The sequence below is a fragment of the Lagenorhynchus albirostris genome, chromosome 8 (genome assembly GCF_949774975.1).
Source record: "Lagenorhynchus albirostris chromosome 8, mLagAlb1.1, whole genome shotgun sequence".
Lineage (NCBI taxonomy): Eukaryota > Metazoa > Chordata > Mammalia > Artiodactyla > Delphinidae > Lagenorhynchus > Lagenorhynchus albirostris.
The window spans coordinates 95,354,885-95,369,492 of NC_083102.1; positions in this window are offsets into that span (position 1 = coordinate 95,354,885).

Below are 14,608 nucleotides of genomic sequence, written 5' to 3' on the forward strand. Positions count from 1 at the left end.
TCTCCAATGAGATCGACACCCATCGGGTTCGGCAATGCTGGGACATGCCTATTTCCACCAAAGCCATCCGCGTGTGGAGAGCAGCCAGGATTGCTTCACGGGGAGACAGCGCTGCCTGCAACGCTGAGCCCAGGTGCTGGCTGCTCTCCTCTGCCCTGGCCTTCAGCGATGCTCTCCTGCGTGGGAGCGCTCCTCCACCCTCTTTCCCGACCCCACGCCCTCGCAGTCACGCAGCCTGCTTCATGATCAAATTCTTTCCAAGAGCTTTTTGCAGGGTAAAAGCTCAGAATGCCACTACTTGGTAGTTATCTCTCCAGTATTCTCTAATACTAACATTTCAGTGGCTAAAAAGAAGTACCGATTTTCTCATTGCCATTGCTGTAATCCTGTAGTTCTCAACAAGGGGCGATTCTCTCCTCGACCCCGGGGATGGGAAATGTCTAGTGACATTTTTGGTTGTCACCACTTGGAGTGGAGGGAGAGGAGAGCTACTGGCTCCTAGTGGGTAAAAGAAAGGGATGACACTAAACATTTCCCCATCAAACTCAATAAAACTAATTTTATTTTGAATAAAATATGTGAAAAGAAAATATTTTAGTTTTCTAGAAGTTTCACTTTCATCTTATCTTTTCCCTACTTTAAATTCTTAAGATAACCCTCAGTTCTAAGCCTCCAGGTCTAATTTTCCTATTGCTCTCCAGGCCCATATATCCAAATAATACCAGGGATTTCCATTAGAATGTTACCTCACAGCCTTACCAACTCTTCCAAATCTTTCCCCCAGAATTTGCTTCTCTGGTAGCCTAGTTTGGTTCACTTATTCATTCAACAAACATCTATCCTGTCTAATATTTCTTTGCAACTATAGCACACTCCTGCTTGGCTAAATGACATTTCAAGATTAGCACATGGAAAAACTATTGATCACCCCCCCCAACCCATCCCCATCAGCCAAACCTGTACCTGACCCAAACTTTCCCACCTTGATAACAGTCATTGCCTCGTGCAAAGTTGCTCAAGCAAAACCCTAGTCATTCTTGATTTTTCTCTTCCCTTCTCATTGGACATACAATTCAAAAGCAACTCCTCTTGACTTTATCCCAATGACATATCAGAGACCTGAGGCAATTGGTTTGGAGCCATAGGCAGGGATGCAAAGAGAATGATTAGGGAGGGGCAAGAATGCGTCTTGGGGCAGTAATCTAGGTCAGAGATGATATAGTACAGACCAGGATGGTGGCAGTGGACGTAGAGAGAACGCGAGGAAGTTGAGATGTATTTCAGAAACAGAATAGATGGGACTCTGATTATGAATCAAGGATGATTCCCAAGTTCCTAGCCTGAGCAACACAGGAGATGTGATTAGGAAGCCTGTGTGAGGTGAAGGCAGGTTATGGGGGAAACTGAAGATGCCCATTTTTGACAAGTTTTTTTTTAAAATACTGTTGGACCTCCAAGCTGAGATGTAGGGGCAGCTGATGGACATGTGAGTGTGTAAAGTCAGAAACAGTCAGCACATGGAATTTTTCTGCGGGATCTTAGTTCCCCAACCAGGTATCGAAACTGGGCCATGACAGTGAAAGCCCAGAATCCTGACCACAAGGCTACCAGGGAACTCCCTCAGATGGGATGTTTTTAAAGCCATGGAAATGAATGGGATTATCCAGGGCAAGTATTCAAGAGAGAACCATAAACTGAGGGGGAAATCAGGAGATGTTGTCCTGCCACAGATCCCAAGAGCAGAGAGCATGTTGAGGAGAGGAAGCCATCCATTCTGTCAAATGTGCCTGGAATGAGGATTGAAAAGGGCCCAACGATTGCGGCAAATGGAATTGGTTTGTGACATGACAAAAGCGATTTCATTTGTGTGTTGGTGGCAGAAGCCAGATAGGAGTGGGCTGAAGGACAGGTGAACTGAGGATGTATGGAGGCTGTGTTCCTAGACAGGTCTTCCCAACAGTCATGCTCTGCAGGGGAGTAGAGAAGTGAGGCAACAGCTGGAGGAGGGGTGGGGAGTGAGGGGCCAGTGTGTGCGTGCGAGTGTGTGTGTGTGCGTGTGTTTTGCAAACTGAGAGAGCAAGCATGTATTTATGCTCATGGGAATTATCCAGTAAAAGAGGAGACTGTTGGCAAAATGATGGAAAGAAAGACAGCCCGACAGCCAGATAGAGGGAGCTGTCTTTAATGAAGTGAGAGGATGGGCCCAAGGCTCACTCTTCAGAAAGAGGAATGCACCCTCTAACCTAACATCTGAAGGTTATACCAGGAGGAAGACCTGGGACAAGGTTGCACCAAGTTCGTATCAAGGAAATGGTTTTGCTCATTAAAAATAATGAGTAGAACTATATAAAAAATAGATAATCAACAAGGACCTACTGTATAGCACGGGAACTCTACTCAATACTCTGCAATAACCTACATGGGAAAAGAATCTGAAAAAGAATATATATATATATATATATATATGTATATATGACTGAATCACTTTGCTGTATTCCTGAAACTAACACAACATTGTAAGTCAACTATACTCCAATATAAAATTAAAAAATAAGTAGAGAGTAGTTGTAGTATTTATGGGGAGAAACTAAAAATTGGTTTTGCAAAGGAAACAACAGTTGCAGCCTAACTCTTTTGAATCCCCAGGCTGGTAGCCACATGTATGATAACTTTTCTTAGGTTTTATTTTTATGCTTATGACCTTATTCCATGTTGTCAGATTAACAAAAATCGTTTCTTCAACTTTCCTATGATTTGATTTTTCTTTTTACATGCAAAGCTCTACTACATCTGGAATTAATTTTGATATGTGATATATGGACAGAATCTAAAATGATTGTTTTTTACCCTCGGGTACATCACTGATTTCATCTTTAGAGAAATGTCTATTCAAGTCCTTAGCCCATTTTGAATCAGGTTGTTTGATTTTGTTGTTGTTGTTGAATTGTGGGAGTTGTTTATATATTCTGGATATTAACCCCTTATCAAATATATGGTTTACAGATATCTTCTCGTGGATTTCCTTTTCACTCTATGAATGGCATCCTTTGATGCACAAAAGATGAATACTATTTAACATTTACACACTTTTCCATTATAAATTCTTACATATGGTAGGGTCTGTCTCAGGCTCTTCCTTCCCATTTCTGTTCGTGAACCACAACAATGCCATTTTGATTACTGCCACGTTATAGTGCATTTTCCTGCATGGTAAAGGAGGTATCTCCTCCTTACTCTTCATTGTCTCAAAAAAAATTAGCTCTATATTTATTTTTCAGAACAGACTTTAGAATCATTTGGGCCAGTATTATATTCATTGGGATTTTGCTTGGGATAATATTAACCCTAAAATTTAATGAATTTGGCATATTTAGTCTTTCTACATAACATGGTATTTTCTATATTTATTTCATCTTATTTCCTACCCTTAATTAAGATTCTCTGGTTTTCCTCATACAGATCCCATGCATTCATTGCAAGGGTCAGTTCAATGCCCTTGACCCAAAATGTTGGCAGTGGAGAGGAGACTGTATCCTATTAGTCAGCCAGTGGAGCTTCCACCTCCATCAGACACGTCCTATTTACCAGAGTAGCTGAAGAAGCCAAAAGATATCTGAGAAGCCTGATTCATTTCCATACTTTTCTGGAATATACCTAGAAGTCTGAGTCTCTGAATCTGCCCTCACAACAGCCCAATCTATAATTTTGCTTTTCCCATTTTCCTGCCATTAGACTTAGATGAAGCAAATAATTCCATTTGGTCAATATATTGATGATTTAATGGCCGGTGTTATGTGTCATGTGTCATTCCAGAGGCTTAATGGTTATTTCTGCTGATACAATCTTCCAGAATATGAAGGCCAGGGACATCTAAGTATATACTTTGAGCTAGCATCGGATGTGGTTGTCAGGAGATAAAAATGAGCAAGACGAAAGATAAATTCTCAAAGTCTTTTAAAAAATTATTATTTCCAGTTAACGCCATCATTCGAAAATACTATCAGTCTTTATATTAAACTCAAAACCATTTTCTTCACTGTGATGGGGGACATTTAATGAACATCTATTATATGCCAGACATTTTACATACGTTATAAATAATCTTTAAAATAACATTATAGAGGGCTTCCCTGGTGGCGCAGTGGTTGAGAGTCCGCCTGCCGATGCAGGGGACACGGGTTCGTGCCCCAGTCCGGGAAGATCCCACATGCCACGGAGCGGCTGGGCCAGTGAGCCATGGCCGCTGAGCCTGCGCGTCTGGAGCCTGTGCTCCGCAGCGGGAGAGGCCACAACAGTGAGAGGCCCACGTACCGCAAAAATAAAAAAAAAAAAATGACACACATTTATTCACAGCCCGGAGCTCACAGTGGGGAGGTGGAGTCTGAGGCCAGCTTGGGTTCCTCCTCACGGCCTCCACAGAGTTGGTGTGTGCACATCTTAAAGCTGCACCTTTTAATTCTATAGAACAAATGTTGGCCAGCTTCCCAGGTGGCATATGGATATTTATAGTAGAATTTGTTCAAGCTTGAAAGGAAATGATGTGTCCAATGGCTTCACTTGGAGCTCACGACATTCAAGCCTAGACTCACCCAGGATCACAAAGCTAACGAATGTTACACGTGGGTCTAGAAACTGTTTACCTGGATCATGATCCTGGCCGTACATGACTTTGCAAATGTTCATTCTTTTAATAACACAAATACCAAACGTCATCAGAAATTGAGGTGATGAGACATTCTCACTGTAACTTTTGGAGCTAACAATACTTCTTTTCCCATGGTTATGATACCAGTTTATACAAAGAGTAGTAAGTACAATAGACCTGGTGATTTCCTTCTAACACTAGGTTTACCATGTTGAATGGTGCAGGTGTAGAACGTTTCCATCATTTCAGAAAGGCCCGTGGGACAGCACTGCTCTACAGAAAATTGATCAAGGAGTAAAACGGATTTGATGGAGTTCACTCTGAACACTCTCAATTTTCAAAGTCTCCTTAGTGTCAAAATACTGGGGTTAACACACCCTCTACTCATCTCTGTATTTTATACTTAAGACAATATTAGTTAAATGAATGATAATTTACAATTCCCCAGGCTTACATGTGAAAATCCATCTCACTGTGACATCACCAACACTGAATACATTTTACAGATGTGTTTCTATTTTAGGATCCTTTCTTCAAAAGGAGGAATTTCTGTACTTATTTATAAACTTGACCCTCTTTTCCTTGTTCAATTCATTCATCAGAGTTTTGCCTTTATTATTTCATAAATTTCCATTTATCTAAATAGATGAACGGATAAAAATAAAATTAGTCAAATCTAAGTATGTTTTTCATCTGTTGTCATAGTGTAGGAGTAATGAGTTAAAGCTTTCCATGACAATTGAGTTTTTGAAGTTTTCTTCTTGTCTTTTGAATATTTAAAACTTTCTTGTGATGAAATGCTATTTTTCACATGGTAAGAAATCAGAGAGATCATACATATACTTTAACTCAGTTTCCCCCAATGGTAACGTTTGTAAAACTGTAGTATAATATCACAACCAGAATATCAACATTCAAACAATCCATGGATCTTACTCAGATTCTTCCAGTTTTACTTGTACTTGTGTGTGTGTGTGTGTGTGTGTGTGTGTTTAGCTCTAAATAATTTTATCAGAGTCAAGATACTGAACAATTCCATCACCACAAGGACCCCTCTCCTGATTTATATTTTAAATATGGAAGATAATTACGTGATTCAAAAATGAGTACTGTATATTAAGACATAATTAGAGAAGTCAGCCTTCCATCCGTATCCTCTTAACTCTATTTCCTCTCTTCCATTATCAATAATTTTTTTAAATTTTGTTCTTATTTTATTCTTTCACTGTTTTTCTGAAAATGTAAGCAAATACCTATATCTATTATATTTCTCCCCCTTCTTTCATGTAAGGACACAGAAGAAATAAAGTTTTCTTAGCACTTGCCTTTTCTGCTTAACAATTGTATCTATTGGGATAGGCTAGGGTCTGCCTATATTAAAACAGCACTGAAATCTCAGTGGTTTGAAACAAACAAACAAACAAAATCCACTCTTGTTTCTACATTCCCTCACTTCCCTAATTACTGTTTGAATCTGCCCTTTGGAACTCAGGGATGGTCTAGGAGACTGAAGCCTTTTTCCTGCAGACAAGAAACAGGGGACACAGAAAGGCTTTCGTACCCAGGAGGACCCTGCAGCCCCCTGCTCAGTTTTATGACCACAAAGCACTGCTTTGGGGTTCTCAGAGTTTTTAGTGAATATCTGGGTAGATGGCCCAAGGTCTTATAAAGCAGTTAGAGGTTTAAAGAGGAGGGAGGCTATATTGTCCTAAATGTTATAACTCCCTAGCTCTGAGTGTCAGTCACCGATGGTTGCGGTTTTACAAGATGTCTACAATCCTTTGCCAATCTCCCCCTCAGAGGGTGGAGCTCAGTTCCTCACTGCACGGGCATGAGTGGGACTTAGAGGTTTACTTCTAGCAAATGGAATGTGCAGACGTGACAGTAGGGGACTTCTGAAACTAGTCATAAAAGGCATCACGGCTCCCTCTTGCTGTCCTGAATCACCCACCCTGGGGGAAGCCAGCTGCCACTGCATGAGGTGGCCCTGCAGAGGGGTCTCTGGTGAGGAGTTGAGGCCTCCTACCAACAGCTGTGTGCCTGAGCCGGGTTCTGGATCCTGCAAGATAGTCAATGTTTATTGTTTTTTTGTTTGTTTGTTTGTTTGTTTGTTTTTTGCGGTATGTGGGCCTCTCACTGTTGTGTCCTCTCCCGTTGCGGAGCACAGGCTCCAGACGCGCAGGCTCAGCGGCCATGGCTCACGGGCCCAGCCGCTCCGCGGCATGTGGGATCTTCCCGGACTGGGGCACGCACCCGTGTCCCCTGCATCGGCAGGCGGACTCTCAACCACTGCGCCACCAGGGAAGCCCAATGTTTATTGTTTTAAGCCACTAAGTTTTGGAGTAATTTTTACTCAGCAATAGCTAACTTTACCCCAGTGAAGAAGTATTTTTCAGGGAGAAACAAAGAAAGACAGTGGGTCTGCCTGGATGAGGGGTCAGGATTGGGTCTGAGAGGAGAGGGCCGTGGAGAGGTGGCCCTTCACTGGCAGAACCACTCAAGGACGCCACCATGGCCGAACCAGTTTCTAAGTCAACATTTCTCAATTCCTTCAACTGCATTTTCTTCGTAACCCATAGATGATCAGATTCTCAGTCCTGGTGGACGGATGGTAATGACAATACCTCTCATTCACTAAGCAGTGGCTCCATGCTTAGCATGGTTCTGAGCACATTATGTGTATGAAGTCACTTACTCTTCACCCTAACCCTCTGAAGTAGATTTGCAGGTGTGGAAACGCAGTTACAGAGGCTTCCCTGGTGGCGCACTGGTTAAGACTCCTCGTTCCCAATGCAGGGGGCCTGGGTTTGATTCCTGGCCTGGGAGCTAGATCCCACATGCATGCCACCACTAAGAGTTTGCATGCTGCAACTAAGGAGTCTGCGTGCCACAACTAAGGAGCCTGGGAGCCACAACTAAGGAGCCCACATGCCGCAACGAAGACCCAACACAACCAAATGCATAAATTAAATAAATACTTTAAAAATAAATAAGTAAAATAAAGAACAAGTTAAAAAAAAAGAAAGAAACTGAGTTACAGAAAAGTCAAGTCACTTCTTCCACATCACAGACCCAGGATGGGTAGGTTCCAAGTCCAGGTAGACAGGCAGCAGGGACCATGCTCAACCATAGTTCTGTGCAGCAAATGAGACTAATCTGTCTATAAGAAGAACTACAATTTATTAATTAGTGATGATCGTGATGGGAGCCCTGTTTCCAATAAGCCAAATACTTCTTCTGCAATTTAGGGCACCCCTCTTTGCAGGAACAAGATACTAGATGTTCACAAAAGAGCATGGAAGCTCTGGGGGTGGTGGAATCGCTCCTCCCTACACAGGAGATCACCTTTCCAGGGCCATTCCTGTCCTCAAAATTAAGGGTCTTTCCCTCTGGGACTGAGCTTCTGTTCATGTGGCTCTTCCTTTTATGCTGTGACCACCTGCTCTCCCTGAGTGTCTGGGAGTAACTGCCTGTACCCGCTGAGTGAAGGTTAGACCAACTCTTGAAGTTCAGAGGTCAGATCTGAGATTTGAATTTGAACACATGGAGCCTTGAAGAGGTGAGACAGGGTGAGATTATTCAGAAACTTAAATGCCACCCTGACAAGTTCAGCCTTTATTCTACAGGCAACTACTTTCCCCAAAAGGATCTTTCACATTTCTCAAAATGTGAAGGCTCTCGATCATACTGTGTAAGTGGCATATGAGGGAGTAATCAAGACACACTTTAGAGAAGAGGAATTTGCTTTTTTTTTTTTTTTTTTTGGAATTTGCTTTTTTTCTGAAGAAGTGCTTGAGTTCACATGCAGCACCCTGGGAATATTGGTTTGTGGGCTGGGGACGGGGGAAATCAGAAGGTGTACTCCTGAGGGGAAATAAAAGGATGTGAGGGTAAGGGAAGAGAAAAAAAGGAACTAAACTTCACACGTAAACAAAGACTCAAACCTAAGGTTAGCTTGATATGTAGATGTCAAAAGAGGCTGGACTCACATTTGCAACCTAACCTCAACTCTGAACTTCATCTCCACCTACAGATCCAACAACCTTCTCTAAGCTAGTATGTCCGAAAGAGAATCCTTGATTTCTTTCTCCTTCTGTCTGATCTTCTCTTGCTTCAGGCTTCCCTCTTTCAGTAAACACTAGCATTACTCATCTAGTACGTCCCCCACTCTTGGAGTTATCCTTGTCTCCTTTCTCTCCTACCACATGTCCAGTCTTTCAGCAAAGCCTGTTGGCTTCACCTTCAAAGTACAGCATGAACCTAACCTTGCCTGTCTCCCCTCCACCACTCCTATCCTGGTCCTTCACTGGCTTACGGTGATTAACTCATAACTGCCTTCCTGGTTTCTACTGTTACCCCTATAGTCCATTCTCAGTTGGAGTGACTCTTTTGAAACAAAGGTCAGATTATGCCCCCTCTGCTCAAAACCCTCCTGTGGTATCCACACCTTATCAGAATGAAATGTAAGCTGCTATTTTTAAAAAAATAAATTTATTTATCTATTTATGGCTGCTTTGAGTCAGTTGCTGCATGCGGGCTTTCTCTAGCTGTGGCAAGCAAGGGCTACTCTTCATTGCGGTGCGCGGGCTTCTCATTGCGGTGGCTTCTCTTGCTGTGGAGCATGGGCTCTAGGCGCACGGGCTTCAGTAGTTGTGGCTCGTGAGCTCAGTAGTTGTGGCTCGTGGGCTCTAGAGCACAGGCTCAGTAGTTGTGGCACATGGGCTTAGTTGCTCTGCGGCATGTGGGATCTTCCTGGACCAGGGCTCGAACCTGTGTCCCCTGCATTGGCAGGTGGATTCTTAACCACTGCACCACCAGGGAAGTCCTAAGCTGCTATTTTTGACCCACAAGGCCATACCTAAGTCTGTCCATCAGCCACCTACTCTCTCAACCACTTTCCCTTTGCTCCCTGTGCCCCAGATTTTATGTCCTTTTGTTCCTCACACATGCCAAACCTGCTCCGTCCTGGGCTTCGTGACATGCACTGCTCCCTCTGCTTGGAAGGCTACCCAGAGGTCTTCCCTAAGACCTCTAAGAGAGGTCTTCCAGACTCCTGGGACCTCAGTTCCCTTCCATGGCTCACAAGCCCTTTGCCTACTGTCATCCCCCTGGATGTATTAAAAACACTGTTTATTGGTCTGAGATCCTTCCTGCCCCTAGCTGGCTAGCCTCTTGAGAGCCAGGATTTTGCCTGTCATCTCCCTGTTGTTGCCCGTGGACCTCGACTGGTATCTGATACATAGAAGGGAACTTAATGAACCTTGTTTGAACGAATGACTGAATGTCATCGTTTTGCACTGTGAACCGTAATGAATGTGAAATGATGCAAGAGAATGAAGACTCACAATAGGTCAGCTTACTAGCTATTCTTTTAATCCCCTGATAGATGTCAGACAATGAAAATTTCTGGCTGATCAGTTGAAGCTACTGAATGTCGTTCGTCTCAAGTCTTGTCATAATCAACTCATTAAACTAGGGGAGGCACGTTGTACATCTAATTGAATGGGTGCAAACCAGACATGAAAGGACACAAATGTATAGCGTGTGGGTTGGAGTTAATGCAGAAAAGGGTAGTGTTAAGTAAAGACAAGGGAGCAATGACACATTCTCTGCACTGGCGGATCTATACACAATTACAGGGCATGAGGAATTTCATTTCTAGCAAAAGAGAGATCAGAACAAAATGGAGACGGCACAACTGGCAATATTTAAATCTATGCCTTTATGTTTTACCTCCCAACTGTGACCTAAGGTTATAAATCAAGATAATAAAAGCTGATGAATGCATCGCCCTAATTTTCCCCACAGGGGAGGTAAAGGAAGATGGGAGAAAGCATCAAAACAAAACCTCTCTGGCAGAAGCTCCTCATTACTTTTCATTTTATTTCCTGTCATTCAAAGACAACTGCAGTTTTTACTTGTCTGAGAGGTTACAGAGGAGATGGAGCCTGGGATCAGATCATAATGATGGAAGCCACAAAGAGAAAGTATCTTTTAGAAAGAGGTGTTCAGAAGGGTTCTCAATGATGCTGCAAATCTTGTGCACGGCACCTTTGTGCTTAAAACACAACTATCTGGGACTTCCCTGGTGGTCCAGTGGGTAAGACCCAGTGCTCCCAATGCAGGGGGTCCGGGTTTGATCCCTGCTCAGGGAACTAGATCCCACATGCATGCAGCAACTGAGAAGTCTGCATGCTGCAACTAAAGATCCTGCATGCAGCAACTGAGACCCAGAGCAGCATAAATAGTTTTTTAAAAAAATTAAAATTCACAACTATCTGGGTTCACACCCGGCTCTTAGACAGGAATGAACATTCCTAACAACTTTACTTTTGGAGGTTTAGATGGAGGGGTCAGAAATTAAACCAAAGTTGGAGGGAATTAGTCTCCAGCTTAGCAGATTCCTTGCTAAATATCTACCTTCTGAGGTTCTACCGTCAAAAGGGAAGGCATTCTGGAGACTTAGGTTTTCCCCCTTTCTTATTAAAATGATAGAGATATTTTAAAAAATAATAGTAAAGATATTCTCTACAGTAGATAACAATAGGCCTTTATCTCCAGAGATCTCCGGAGTGTGCTTATAAGTCACTTTTATCTGTCATGAGAAATAGGAGGCAAACGCGTAATACAGGTGATCCCTTCGACGTCTTCAAAATAGGAAATTTGGGACTTCCCTGGTGGTCCAGTGGTTAGGTCTCCGCACTTCCACTGCAGGGGGCAGAGGTTCGATCCCTGGTCGGGGAAATAAGATCTCGTATGCTGCTGTGTGGCAAAAAAAAAAAAAGGAAATTTTAAGCTTCTCTGAAGTCAGAAAGTCACTCCATAAAACTAACTTAAGCAAATAATTTCTATCTGCAAGATTTCTCCGGAGCTTCCAATGAAGAGTAAAATCCACACCAGAGTTCTCCTTCCTTGTCCTGCCTTTGCTTCCCTGGGTGGAGGTCATAGTAAAGATGAAGTAAGAGGAGAACAGGCAAATTAAGAAGCCAGGGCTTGAATAATGCGCAAGCTGGAGCATCCACTTTGGAGCAAACAGGAGCTAGCTGTGGCTTGTGGGCCTCCTCCTGCTTCAAGAGCAGGAACAGGGGTCCCTCTCTCCTTCATGGCCAGCAGGCTGATGATGCTGTGAGAAGCAGACCACGGGGTAGGGCGTGAACTCAGTCCTGGCTCTTCCCTTGCTTGTTAGTTCAGCGATCGTGAGCCTCAGTTTCCTCGTCTGTCAATTACATAAACTCTTTAATTAAATAATGCATACATGTACCTCCTGCATAGCAGGTGCTCCATAAATGCCTGTTTTCTTATCTCCTTATTACCTTTACTAAGACACAGAATGAAGGGCGCAGTGGACTTGGTGCGGTGAATATACCCTCAAAAGATCATAACGCACGTTACTAGCGGTACCATAAAAAGATATTAATAGGGAGTTAAAGGAGGAGACACCAGCTAGAGAAATCAAAGAAGCCTTCCCGAAAGTAGTTTTCCAGAAAGCAGCTCGGGGCCCCTGTGCCTGGTCTCTCATTCACATCCTCTTGCCTCCCAAACTCCAAGTTTAGCTTTCATCTTGGTGCAGCTCCACCTCTACTCCCCCAAGCATTTGATCCTCACATTTCCTTTATGGACTCTGGATTCTCCAACTACTCTATTCCTTGATTTCTCCCTTTCTCCCAGGTGACAGTTTCCTGCTCCCAACCCACAATCTGAGAGACCCAACCTCACTCTGGCCACGTGGCCCTGCTACCACCTTCCCTTCAGAGAGAATAATCTCTTCCAGTAGTTAGAGGCAACTAGAAGTACTAGGTACAATAGAACGAAAGCTAGGCTTCCATCCCCATATCATAAATTTGCCTTTGTATCGGCTGCTGTGGCCATATGGGTATAAGGCCTAGAATGTAAACACCTTACTAGGGATTTGAGTGATAACTAAATCTTGAAGATGTGATTTGAAATCATCATTGTCTTTTGAGTGCTTCAGATTTTAAGAAAGCATTCTGTTAGAATCTGGTAATATTAACTGAGGCAAGAGCTTGTCTTCAGTCAGATGCAGAAAATGTCTTTTGGAGGAACCAATATTGTTACAACTCACACATGCAAAACTGTATCTAGTCAGCAATCTTTCGACTGCTTCAATTTAAAAAATTAATTCTATTTCTCAAGACCTGTGCGGAAGATAAAGAAATAGAGAATAACCTTGCCTTGCAAAGAAATTGCTGGTCAGTATTAGATGTGGTAGCAAGTAAAGGGGAAAAATAAAATAAAAAGAGAGAAAACAACTACCTGGCTGATAAAAAAAGATGAAAGTTTGCCATCTGCAACAGCGTGGGTGGGCTTGGAGGGTATTATGCTTGGTGAAATAAGTCAGACAGAGAAAGACAAATACTTTATCATATCACTTATATGTGGAATCTAAAAAGTAAAACAAACTAGTAAATATAGCAAAAAAGAAACAGACTCACAGATATAGAGAACAAACTAGTGTTACCATTAGGGAGAGGGAAGGGGGAAAGGGCAAGATAAGGGTAGGGGATTAAGAGATACAAACTACTAGGTATAAGATAAATAAGCTACAGTACAGGGAATATAGCCAATATTTTGTAATAACTATAAATGGAGTATAACCTCTCAAAATAGTGAATCACTACGTCTTACACTTGAAACTTACATAACATTGTATATCAACTGTATTTCAGTTTAAAAAAAACCTGCCTGGCTGAACAATGTTAAATTATTTACTACACTGTGCTCACTCAGTGGGAGTCTGTATGAAACATCGTGCTATTTTTAAGCCTAACGTAATTTAGTGATTAACATGAACCCTTAGAAATTCTCCCTACCCAATATCAAGAAAATAACCCAACTTTCTAAATAAATCTCTATACTGAGAATTAAGTGTGCATTAAATTAAAAGCCATGGAGAAGCCTATCTCTGGCACTAGGGCCTCCTTCCCCCTAATATCGAATATATCCCAAATCTAGTTCTGGAATCTCTGGTCCTCTCACCAAAGCATCCTAACCTAGGGTCTGCTCTACCTTTGCTGCCCCATGTTCAGACCAATCACCCTCCTGATCTGGGTCAGCTTTTCCAACTGCTTTTTAGACTTGGACAGCAAACCACACTCAATGTCTACCATTGAGAATCTCTTCCTAAAACTGGTGTTTCTTCCTGGATGCCACATCTGCCCTCTTGCATAACACCATAATCTTGAATCCTTTATCATTTATGGTAGAAAGGGAGACACTGCTAGTTTCCATCCACTTGGGAAATTCTCTCTCCCCTAAATCCCCTTTGCTCTGGCCATTTCTAGGTCACACCACTGGGCACCCCCAGAAAAAAGCCATGGCCCAAACTCCCCTCTACTTTTCGGTACTCATGCCTACTTTTCAGTACTCAGTATAAATAAATCTTAGAGACTTCATTTTTCCAGTGGCTGTATATTACATTCATTGATTTTGATGTCTTTTTCAAAAATTTTATTCTTAGAATTCTAAAATATACACTCTTGGAAATAAAAAGGCAAAGGTTTTTGGGTATGTTCCAGTAAAATATTCCCCACTATAAATTTTTGGAAGACTGAGTACGTTTCCCTAAGTATCTTCTTTTCAAAGCTCCTTTTGGTTTCCTAGGATTATTCTTACATTGAGAAAAGGAATCAGTCCCTTTCTGTCATAATTGGTAAAGATCTAATATTTAGGGTTTTTGTAAATCTCAGAGATTATGTAGACTTTTCATTGTTTTCCATTTAAACTTTTTACTTTTTTTGCCCTGTCTAGTTGTGAAATGCCCTTAAATGCTGTCAGCACTGGACTGAATTCCAGCAAATGAACACTTAAAACTCAGTAACTCTTAGTAGTAGACGGGAAATAATTTTTTTAAAAAACACAGAGTCATTAAGAGAGATATATATAGGCAAGAAATCCCAATCTAACCCCCCCACCAAGTTTTTCTCTTAACATCTTTTTAAAATA